We start from the raw sequence: 9,639 nt of genomic DNA on the forward strand, positions 1-9,639 counted from the left end.
TTCCGGGAGATCCCCCTGCACATTTACTTTTGGGACTACGAGACGGTATCTCGGGAGATCCTCTATTGTTATTTCTGGTCATTGTGCTGTTATGGTTTTGTGATTTCCTTCTGGTTAAAGATCAATCTTTATTATACTGCGATATTTTGTTCTGTCTTATTATATAAATGTACACACACACCAGTAGGTCCCTGACCCGACCTCGTCAATACTCGACCAAGGTTAGGCTTTGCACTTATTGGGTACCGTTGTGGTGTACTCATGCTACTCTTCTGCACGTGTTTTCGTGTGCAGATCCAAATACTTCTTACCAACCACGTCATCAGTGAGCAGAGACAGTTGGAAACTTTAAGGTATATATGCCGCGTCTGTAAACCTCGGAGACCCTCTCTATTCTCCCATATGTCCATTATCTCCCGTACTTCTTTTGTTAGACTTTGATGTATAAAGACACTAGTTTTCCTTATGTAGTTTGTGACTTATGATGTTCTGGGTTTTGGGAAGACTGTGTAGTATTGAGGTGTTAGTTATTGTACATGCCGAGCAGTATGGTTATCAGTTATGTTATTATTGTTGCAGTTAGTTGTGAGTGGTACTTCTGTTCTTGTTATTTCCGTAATTGTTTAGACTTACCTAGTCGTAGAGACTAGGTGCCGTCACGATGCCTTACGGAGGGTAAATTGGGTCGTGACAGTTGGACTTTGGGTCTTATCGTGTTTTAATGGTTCAATGGGGGCATATCTCTATGGGAAATTGTTGCCTTTGACGGTATAGTAATAGTCTTTTAGAAGCTATTGTACCTTCATATTGGGGTCTTCAATGCCAATTATCAAGTTGAATTCTTTCAGGTGGCTACGTCATCGATTAGTCTGCAAGTTGAAGTTTTCAAATTCACTAGGTCTTCAAAGTTAAGTTCATCAATGCCAAATCTTCAAGTTGAAGTCATCAAATCTACCAAGTCTATAAGTTGGAGTATCCAATCCTTCTAGCTATTTAAGTCTGGTGGTCTTCATGTTAAAGTTTTTAAGTAGCCCGCCTTCAAGTTGAAGTCTTCCAGTCCATTGGTGTTGCACTCTATTTTGCACAAGTCAAAACATAATACAACTAGTGATTCTTCTTAAGTTGATTGAAAAAGAGTCGTCACCTAATACATAAGGTATGTTAGGGTACCTATAAGCTGTGAAAGTCATCATCCTGATGATCTGCTAACCAGTGAGACTTGATAAGTGTTCTAGTTATTTTAAGAAAAATGTGTTAGGCGTCCCTTAAAATCCATCTGAGGTGGGTTCTTAAACTTAAGCTAGGTTTGGGGAAGGAAAGATCTATATTCGGTTTAGTTAGTGGCTATAGTGGTTAACATTTATGAAAATAATATTTTTAGCCTTGTCTTGAAAATTCTTTTTTTTTAAGAAAAGTTGTATATTTCCTTAAAAGGTGATGTTTATTCATAAAGAGATACAGGATTATCTTTGAAAATATGCTCTTAGTTGACGATTGGGTACACCTTTTATCTTAGGAGAAGATTTTAGTACAAAAATTTCATATTTTTTGAACTCATTATTAATCTTTGCAAACTCGATTGTGTGTGACAGGATTTGTTTTAAAACGAATTCGTACCATACGTGAACCATTCGAAGATTTATTTTCATTTCTCTGTCGAAGAGCTTAAAAAGATCAATGAAAATCGTTAGTGGTAAACATAAATAGAAACTTTTTTATTAGATTGGTTACTCTCAAATTACTAGTATTCAAACATTAAAGTAAGTGAACCTCTTGATCTAGTATAGCCTTTTTGCATATGAGTCTCGGTTTGCCTAATTTTTCTAAAAAAGAGCAATCAAAATATCAAAATATCCAATACAATTAGTTTTCCAAAGTATGTATACACACAAAAACAATAAAGAACAACAAATACAATTAAAAGTGGAGGAAGGAGAACTGGACTCTTGGAGTTGCGCTGGCAAGCAGGCCAGGCCCAACAAGTTTTAAATCAGCAGCATACTCAATCAAGCGGGAAATCAAGGGAGTGGCCCAAGTCTGGAAGTTGGGCCTGAGCTCCAAGTAGACTTAATGGGCCCAGATTACACATTCTTAATAAAAGAAAGGGGAAAACAATCAGTACATATCAATAAGATATAGAATAAATGATGACATATAAGTAAAAATCTGAAAAATACAAAAGGGTTTTAGTTTTTCATTTTATGCTAATCATATGAAGATTAGTTAAGGTTGATGACCAAAGGCTTAGGGTGAACCATATCTCATTTATGAAATCCTCTATGAACCCCGGACACTATAGAGTTTACGAGGGCCTCAAGGACCCCGAGCAGTGCTTGTGTCAGGAAGGAGTACTTCAATCACAAGATTAGGCTCAGACCCAAATACACCTGGTCATTGACTCCTTACTCCTTCTCAAAGGTTTAGACACAAATGAATGCCAACATAATAATTTCACATTGCCAGGATAGGAGCAGCAGATATAAAAGGTTAGGATAAACCCTTTTAGGGTTCAAAGATTCAACAACTTTAAATAAGCAGGACACTATAGTTAATCATTAAAATACAAAGGTATGAGCACAATATAATCTTAGGAAAATCAGAATGTAAAGTATAGAGATAGGGCATCACAATATGTATGGAGTCACTACTAAGGCATAATCAAGCAAGATTACAAAGCACAGATAATTGTTTGCACACAGACATGTTTATAACTTTAGGCTCAGAAGTGTTATTAGATAATCTAAATCATCAGTATCATAAAAAGATGAGCACAAACATTTTATTAATTCCACCTAAGATTCAATATTTCAGAACTCCCCTAAGTAGCCTCAGGTCACTATATCAGTTTGTCGGTACTTCTAAGAGCTTCAGCATAATTAAGAGCAAGCATACATCCAACTAGGACCTCATTTCATTAAACACTTACACTAGTAACTTCATTCAGAATTCCTAAAAGGCATGCCAACCATATCAGGTCAGCAGAGACATCAATATAGATGGAAAAGTTGATTTTAGTCTTGTTTAATCCCAATGGCATGATATCTAGTTATAACAACACATGGTCCATCAAACTTTCCAGCTATCAGACCCAAAGAACTTCAGATTAAGTCCTCCATAAGTAGTGATATTAGCAGGCATAAGACAACAAATAATGATATTCAGTTTAATTTTGCAAAGCAAATAGACCCCCAACAAATTAACACAATAGAAATATAGACAGATTCATTAGCAGGGGTATGTCAACATATGTCCAATGCATGATTCTGTATGTAGGCTATATGGGTTTCATGACCAAGTTTACTAGGTGGAGTTATTTATATAAGAGCAGGTCATTATGGGAATTACACACAGATCTCTTAAGGATAATTATTCACTGAACTTGAACCAGTACAACATTATAGCAAAGTCAGGATTATTACTATCACACCTCCTTTTTTATCTACACCCCCGGAAAGGGGCGTAAATAGGAGTTTTTTCAATTAAAGGATAATCGAAACGGAATTTATTATAAAGTTTCAAAGTCGCCACTTGGGAGATTTATGGTGTCCCAAGTCACCGATTGAATTCCGAATCGAGGAAAAGATTGACTCTGTTTAACAGCCCGCGAACCAGAAATCCGAGTAAGGAATTTTGTTAACCCGGGAGAAGGTGTTAGGCATTCCCGAGTTCTGTGGTTCTATCACGGTCGCTCAACTGTTTTGTTCGGCTTAATTATCTGATTTTAAACAGTTTTGAACTTATGTGCAATTTTTAGTTTTAAAACCGCCTTTATTTATTTAAAGAATTAATTCAAGGTCATTTAAAACATATCACAAGCCACACCACATGAAATGCACCCGTGGTTCACGACACGCTTTATTTAACCTTGTTAGAAATTAGAACTGGGTCACATGAAATGCACCCCCAGATTTTAACATGCTTATTTCATTATTATTATCCAAAATTATGGCAGGGTCACATGAAATGCACACCCGATTCCCTTTAATCTAATTGACATAGTTCAGCAATCCAATTTTTATACTGTGACAAAATCACGTTCAACTATAACCAATTCGAGTAAACACGAATATATAACCGAGCAAGCAAATTCAAAACCACGGAGAATAATTACATAAATAACGAGGTCGCATCACCAAACAAATAATTAGTAAGGGCTTGCATAAAACGAGCAGAGGATGAAAGAGCTGAACCTCAATATAGCCGAAATATTGATTGTTTCACTACTTTGAACTCGAGATGCAACGAATCGCAGACGGGAACCGAATTAACACCGGAAAGCTGAAAAACGGACGGAATCTCGAATCGTCACCGGAAACTCAACCAAGCACGAATTCAAACCCACATTTTAATCAAAATTCGCCCTTAGTTTCGGGGCACCACAAGTATATGAGAAATGCCAACTTAGCTTAGATGTACATTGAAACCCACGAAACAAAAGCGTCACCAATCACAAACTATCAATACACAACTAAGATCCAATACTAGCATCAACAAAAACGAAGCTCCTGAATATTAGGTGTATTCATTTCCACATTTTAAAACACTCATAAGCAGGATAAACATAACCGAAGATCAACAAACAAATATTTGAATCGCGAACAGAATTAACGAACGGACGATCTTGTCGGACCCGAACTCGAACCGGCGACTGACCTGAACCTCGAACCTTAGTTTCCGTTCCCTACTCGGTTTTTCTGTCACTCGATCTACCCTTTGAGAGAGAAAGAAGGGCTTCTCTAGGGTGCATCGTTCATGTCTGTTCCATGCGAAGAAGAAGAAGAAACAACAATGACGGGATTTTTTTGATTCCGGCGAACTTGGTTAATGGGGGGATGCAGAGGGTCATCGTTTGGGTGATCGGCGTGAGGTCAGGCGTGGGGTGTGGTGATTTCCGGCGAAGGGTCACTATTTTGGGTTGTTCTGCTGAAGAAAATGAACAATGGCAATGGGTCATTTGGAGAAGATGGAAACGGGGGGTATGGGGTCTGTTTTTGTGCAGCTTTTGTGTGTATTGCTGCTTGTTTCGTTTCAGCTGTTTCCGTTCTCTTCAGCCCTTTTTCTTTGTCTTTCGTTCTTCAGCCTAGGTCTTTAGGAATTGTTTGGATTTTTGTTCCGTTTTTTTCGTTTTTCCTAGCGTTCTTCTTCGTTGAAGAAGGTTCAGAACGAGGGGGGTTGAAGAAGAAGACGCGCAGGGGGGTGTCTCGTTTGTGCGCAACCTTCTCAGCTGCTGCCAGCTTTTTTGTTCAACTTTTCCCGTTCTTTTTTTTTGTTCATCCCCCTTCGTCTTAGGCTTTGATTTTATATATATAGGTCTAGGTTAGTTTTTTGTAGGGTTTTTTTTTTAGGTTAAGGGGTATGGGCCTTGGAATCATGGGCTTGGAGATTATGGGTTAGGTCCAAAATTAGGCCTAAAATTGGGTTGCTAGAGCCCAAGTTCTATTCTTTCGCTGCGAACGAGATTAAAAATATTGGCCCATTTATTACTTAGTCCTACTATTAAAATAATTATTCAAATAAAACTAACCATTAAAACAAATCTATTTTTGGTATTTTAAAATATCATATAAAAATAAAAATACGACACTATTTTTGTATTATATATTTTTTAAGATTTTTTTTAGATTAAAAATGGCTACAAAATATTAATGAACCTATTTTTGTGATTTTTTGTTTTCTTGTAATAAAATAAAGTAGAAGAGTCAAAATTACTTAAAATATCTATATTATGCCTAAATTTAATATTTTACGCTAATATATAAAAAATCTTGGGGAGGGTCAAAAATCACATGTCTACAGCTGCCCCTCTTTGACTGGAAACGTACAGAGTTTTCAGACAAAGACTGACTAGACAGGTTTTTGACCCGACCCTTATTTGGAGAGACTAAAACTAAGAGAAAAGGGGAATGTGACCGAGCCCTGGTATCTGGGCTGCCTACATATCCTTGGCTATAAAGGAATCAGGCCACGTGTAGTTCAGAAATGAGTGAGATGACGGAGTATGCCGAGGTGGAGATCCGGTCGAGGTGCTGTTCCATCGAGGTTCTGGTCCGCGGTCCCTGTTATTACATCAAAAATCAAATGAAAAAGACTAACTAAACCTGTTAACTACGAGTTACAAGATTCCTATCTATAAGTCTTCGGAAGCTTGATCTTGCGTCTTGAATGGTTCTTCATGCAGACTTTAGATTTGAACCTTGGCGCTTGTTAGCTGCAGGTGCTAGCTCGTTCTTCTTCAGATCTTCGGACCAAGACCGGACATGTAGTGCTTATGACCTCGGCCATGTCTTGAGCAGCTCACATCCTTCAACAACTTCTGCATTTGGATTAACTTGTTGTCTTTCTCTCTTTTTCCTTTATTGTGACTAACTCCTTCATCTAGGACTGCTGACTCGTATTCTTGACGCGAGTTTCTTTTGTTACTGACCTGAATTGCATTCTGAACTGAATTCCCTTTTTTCCCAGGTGGGCGGCTGATTGCTGACCTTGAACCGTCTTCTCTTGTTACTTGACACTGTTTTCCCTTGCACTTTGAACCATTTTCCCCTGAAACTTGAATTGTCTTCCTTCGAAACTGTTTTCCCTTGAAACTCGAGTTGTCTTCCTTTGACACAGCTTTTCCTAGAAACTCGAGTTCTCCCCCCTTGTTCTTCAGGTGGGCACCTGATTACAACAAAACAGACAACACAAAAGAAATTTTTTCTGCCCCAGTTTGTACTAGGAAGATTTGTGAGTTGTTAGCAAAATTGTAAACCACTTGTACTATTGATGAAATGATGAAAGTAAACTAAACAAAGACTAGGAAAACTATAAACTAAGCTTGACTAAAGTAAAACCTAACCCAATTCTCCAGGCGGGGCTTCCTGACTGCTAACTTGAAATGCATTCCCTGCTCTCCAGGCGGGCTCTTGACTGCTAACTCGAAATGTATTCCCTGCTCTCCAGGCGGGCTCCTAACTTCAACTTGAAAGTGCTCCCTGCTCTCCAGGCGGGCTCCTGACTTCAAGATAGACAAAACAAAGAATTTGAAAGCTAAAATTTAAATTTTACTCCCTTGTTCTCCAGGCGGGCTCCTGACTGCTGCGCTTGAAATTATTCCCTGCTCTCCAGGCGGGCTCTTGACTGCTGACTTGAAATGTATTCCCTGCTCTCCAGGCAGGCTCCTGACTGCTGACTTGAAATGTATTCTCTGCTCTCCAGGCGGGCTCCTGACTGCTGACTTGAAGTGTATTCCCTGCTCTCCAGGCGGGCTCGTGACTTCAACATAGACAAAACAAAGAATTTGAAAGCTAAAATTTAAATTGTACTCCCTTGTTCTCCAGGCGGGCTCCTGACTGATGCGCTTGAAAGTATTCCCTGCTCTCCAGGCGGGCTCCTGACTTCAACTTGAAATGTATTCCCTGCTCTCCAGGCGGGTTCCTAACTTCAACATAGATAAAACAAAGAATTTGAAAGCTAAAATTTAAATTGTACTCCCTTGTTCTCCAGGCGGGCTCCTGACTGCTGCGCTTGAAAGTATTCCCTGCTCTCCAGGCGGGCTCCTGACTTTAACATTTGAAAGTATTCCCTGCTCTCCAGGCAGGCTCCTGACTGCTAAACTTGAATGTATTCCCTTCTCTCCAGGCGGGCTCCTGACTTCAAAATAGACAAAACAAAGAATTTTTAAGCTAAAACTTAAATTGTACTCCCTTGTTCTCCAAGCGAACTCATGACTACTGCGCTTGAAAGTATTCCCTGCTCTCCAGGCGGGCTCCTGACTGCTGACTTGAAATGTATTCCCTGCTCTCCAGGCGGGTTCCTAACTTCAACATAGACAAAACAAGGAATTTGAAAGCTAAAATTTACATTGTACTCCCTTGTTCTCCAGGCGGGCTCCTGACTGCTGACTTGAAATGCATTCCCTGCTCTCCAGGTGGGTTCCTAACTTCAACATAGATAAAACAAAGAATTTGAAAGCTAAAATTTAAATTGTACTCCCTTGTTCTCCAGGCGGGCTCCTGACTGTTGCGCTTGAATGTATTCCCTGCTCTCCAGGCGATCTACTGACTTCAACATTTGAAAGTATTCACTGCTCTCCAGGTGGGCTCCTGATTGCTAAACTTGAATGTATTCCCTTCTCTCCAGGCGGGCTCCTGACTTCAAAATAGACAAAACAAAGAATTTTAAAGCTAAAACTTAAATTGTACTCCCTTGTTCTCCAGGCAGACTCATGACTACTGCGCTTGAAAGTATTCCCTGCTCTCCAGGCGGGTTCCTGATTGCTGACTTGAAATGTATTCCCTGCTCTCCAGGCGGGTTCCTAACTTCAACATAGATAAAACAAAGAATTTGAAAGCTAAAATTTAAATTGTACTCCCTTGTTCTCCAGGCGGGCTCCTGACTGCTGCGCTTGAATGTATTCCCTACTCTCCAGGCGGGCTCCTGACTTCAACTTGAAATGTATTCCCTACTCTCCAGGCGGGCTCCTGACTGTTGAACTTGAATGTCTTCTCCCCGTTCTCCAAGCGAGTACCTGATTTCAACAAAATAGACAAAAACAAAGAAAATTTTTCTGCCCCAGTTTGATAACTGGGCACATATGTGAGTGTTAAACTGAAACATATTACCAAATATTACTAAGAAAGGGGGTCCTGACAACTCTTAACTAAACGACAATTTTAAATCTAAGTTATATCTTCTACAGGTGTGACTTCTACTAAATATTGCTATCTAAGAGAATCTTTAAACTACTCCCCATTATCCAGGAGGGTCCTGAAAATCAAAAGTCAAATTTTATCTTAAGAGTGACAACTTTTATGACTGAATTATACTACCCTTATAGCAGAATTTACGCTAAATGTTGTTATCTAATCGAAATCTTAAAGCTAAGTCCCATTATTCAGGAGGGTCCTGGAAACTCCTAATTGAATCATATCTCGAACATGCAAACTTCTAAGCTAACTTATATTCTTTGGGATATATTTATGCTATATTACGCTATTTCTAAGCTTTACGCTAGGTTCCATTTTTCAGGAGGGTCCTGAAAATCAAAAATCAAACCTGTTTGGTGACTGCCTTTCTCCACGGAGGGTTTCTCCGAAACAACCGAAATTTCCTGCCCCTATTTCAATCAAAGAAAAATCTTGTCAGTTTAAAAATGTGGTGGTTGATTTGTGGCCTTGACTTTGAGGGCGATTGCTCCTTCACTTCCCATGATAACTAATTTCCACTCGAGGACCTTGCCTGCTTATGGATTAACCACTTTCTCTGTCATCCTTATCACAGAAAGTACCCCTTCTCCATTCGGACCAAATTCCCTTTATCTGTTGCATTGCTCATGAACTGACATTTACCAACCTTTGTGTCTCACATGAATCCCAAATCATGTTGATTGTTAACAACTCAGTGCGCACGTTGTTCTTTCCTAACTTATGCCACTTTGATGTGCTAGCCAAATTCCGTTTTGTGCAATTGGAAAGCTGGTGGCAAATTTTGAAATCATTTCTCACTTGTTATGACCAAACAGACTCGGGCAGGGGAGGTAAACAAGACAAAAGGAACAGAGTAAAGGACAAAAGAAAGGGATGATTCCTAACAAGAAAGCTACGAAGTAGAAACCTATCAGATGTGGATACCACCTCTAAATGGCATGACATGCACCTG

General features: G+C 39.3%; 1 long non-coding RNA gene across 1 annotated transcript; it reads right to left on the reverse strand.

Annotated features, from left to right (window-relative positions):
- Nucleotides 1-1,843: 1,843 nt before the first annotated feature.
- LOC107806160 (uncharacterized) lies at nucleotides 1,844-5,273 on the reverse strand. Its single transcript, XR_001652596.2, has 2 exons — nucleotides 4,191-5,273; nucleotides 1,844-2,090 (listed from the first exon to the last, which is right to left on the reverse strand). It is a non-coding gene; the product is annotated as an uncharacterized LOC107806160 (long non-coding RNA).
- Nucleotides 5,274-9,639: the final 4,366 nt, after the last annotated feature.

Source organism: Nicotiana tabacum, chromosome 22, assembly GCF_000715075.1.
Source record: "Nicotiana tabacum cultivar K326 chromosome 22, ASM71507v2, whole genome shotgun sequence".
Taxonomy (NCBI): Eukaryota; Viridiplantae; Streptophyta; class Magnoliopsida; order Solanales; family Solanaceae; genus Nicotiana; species Nicotiana tabacum.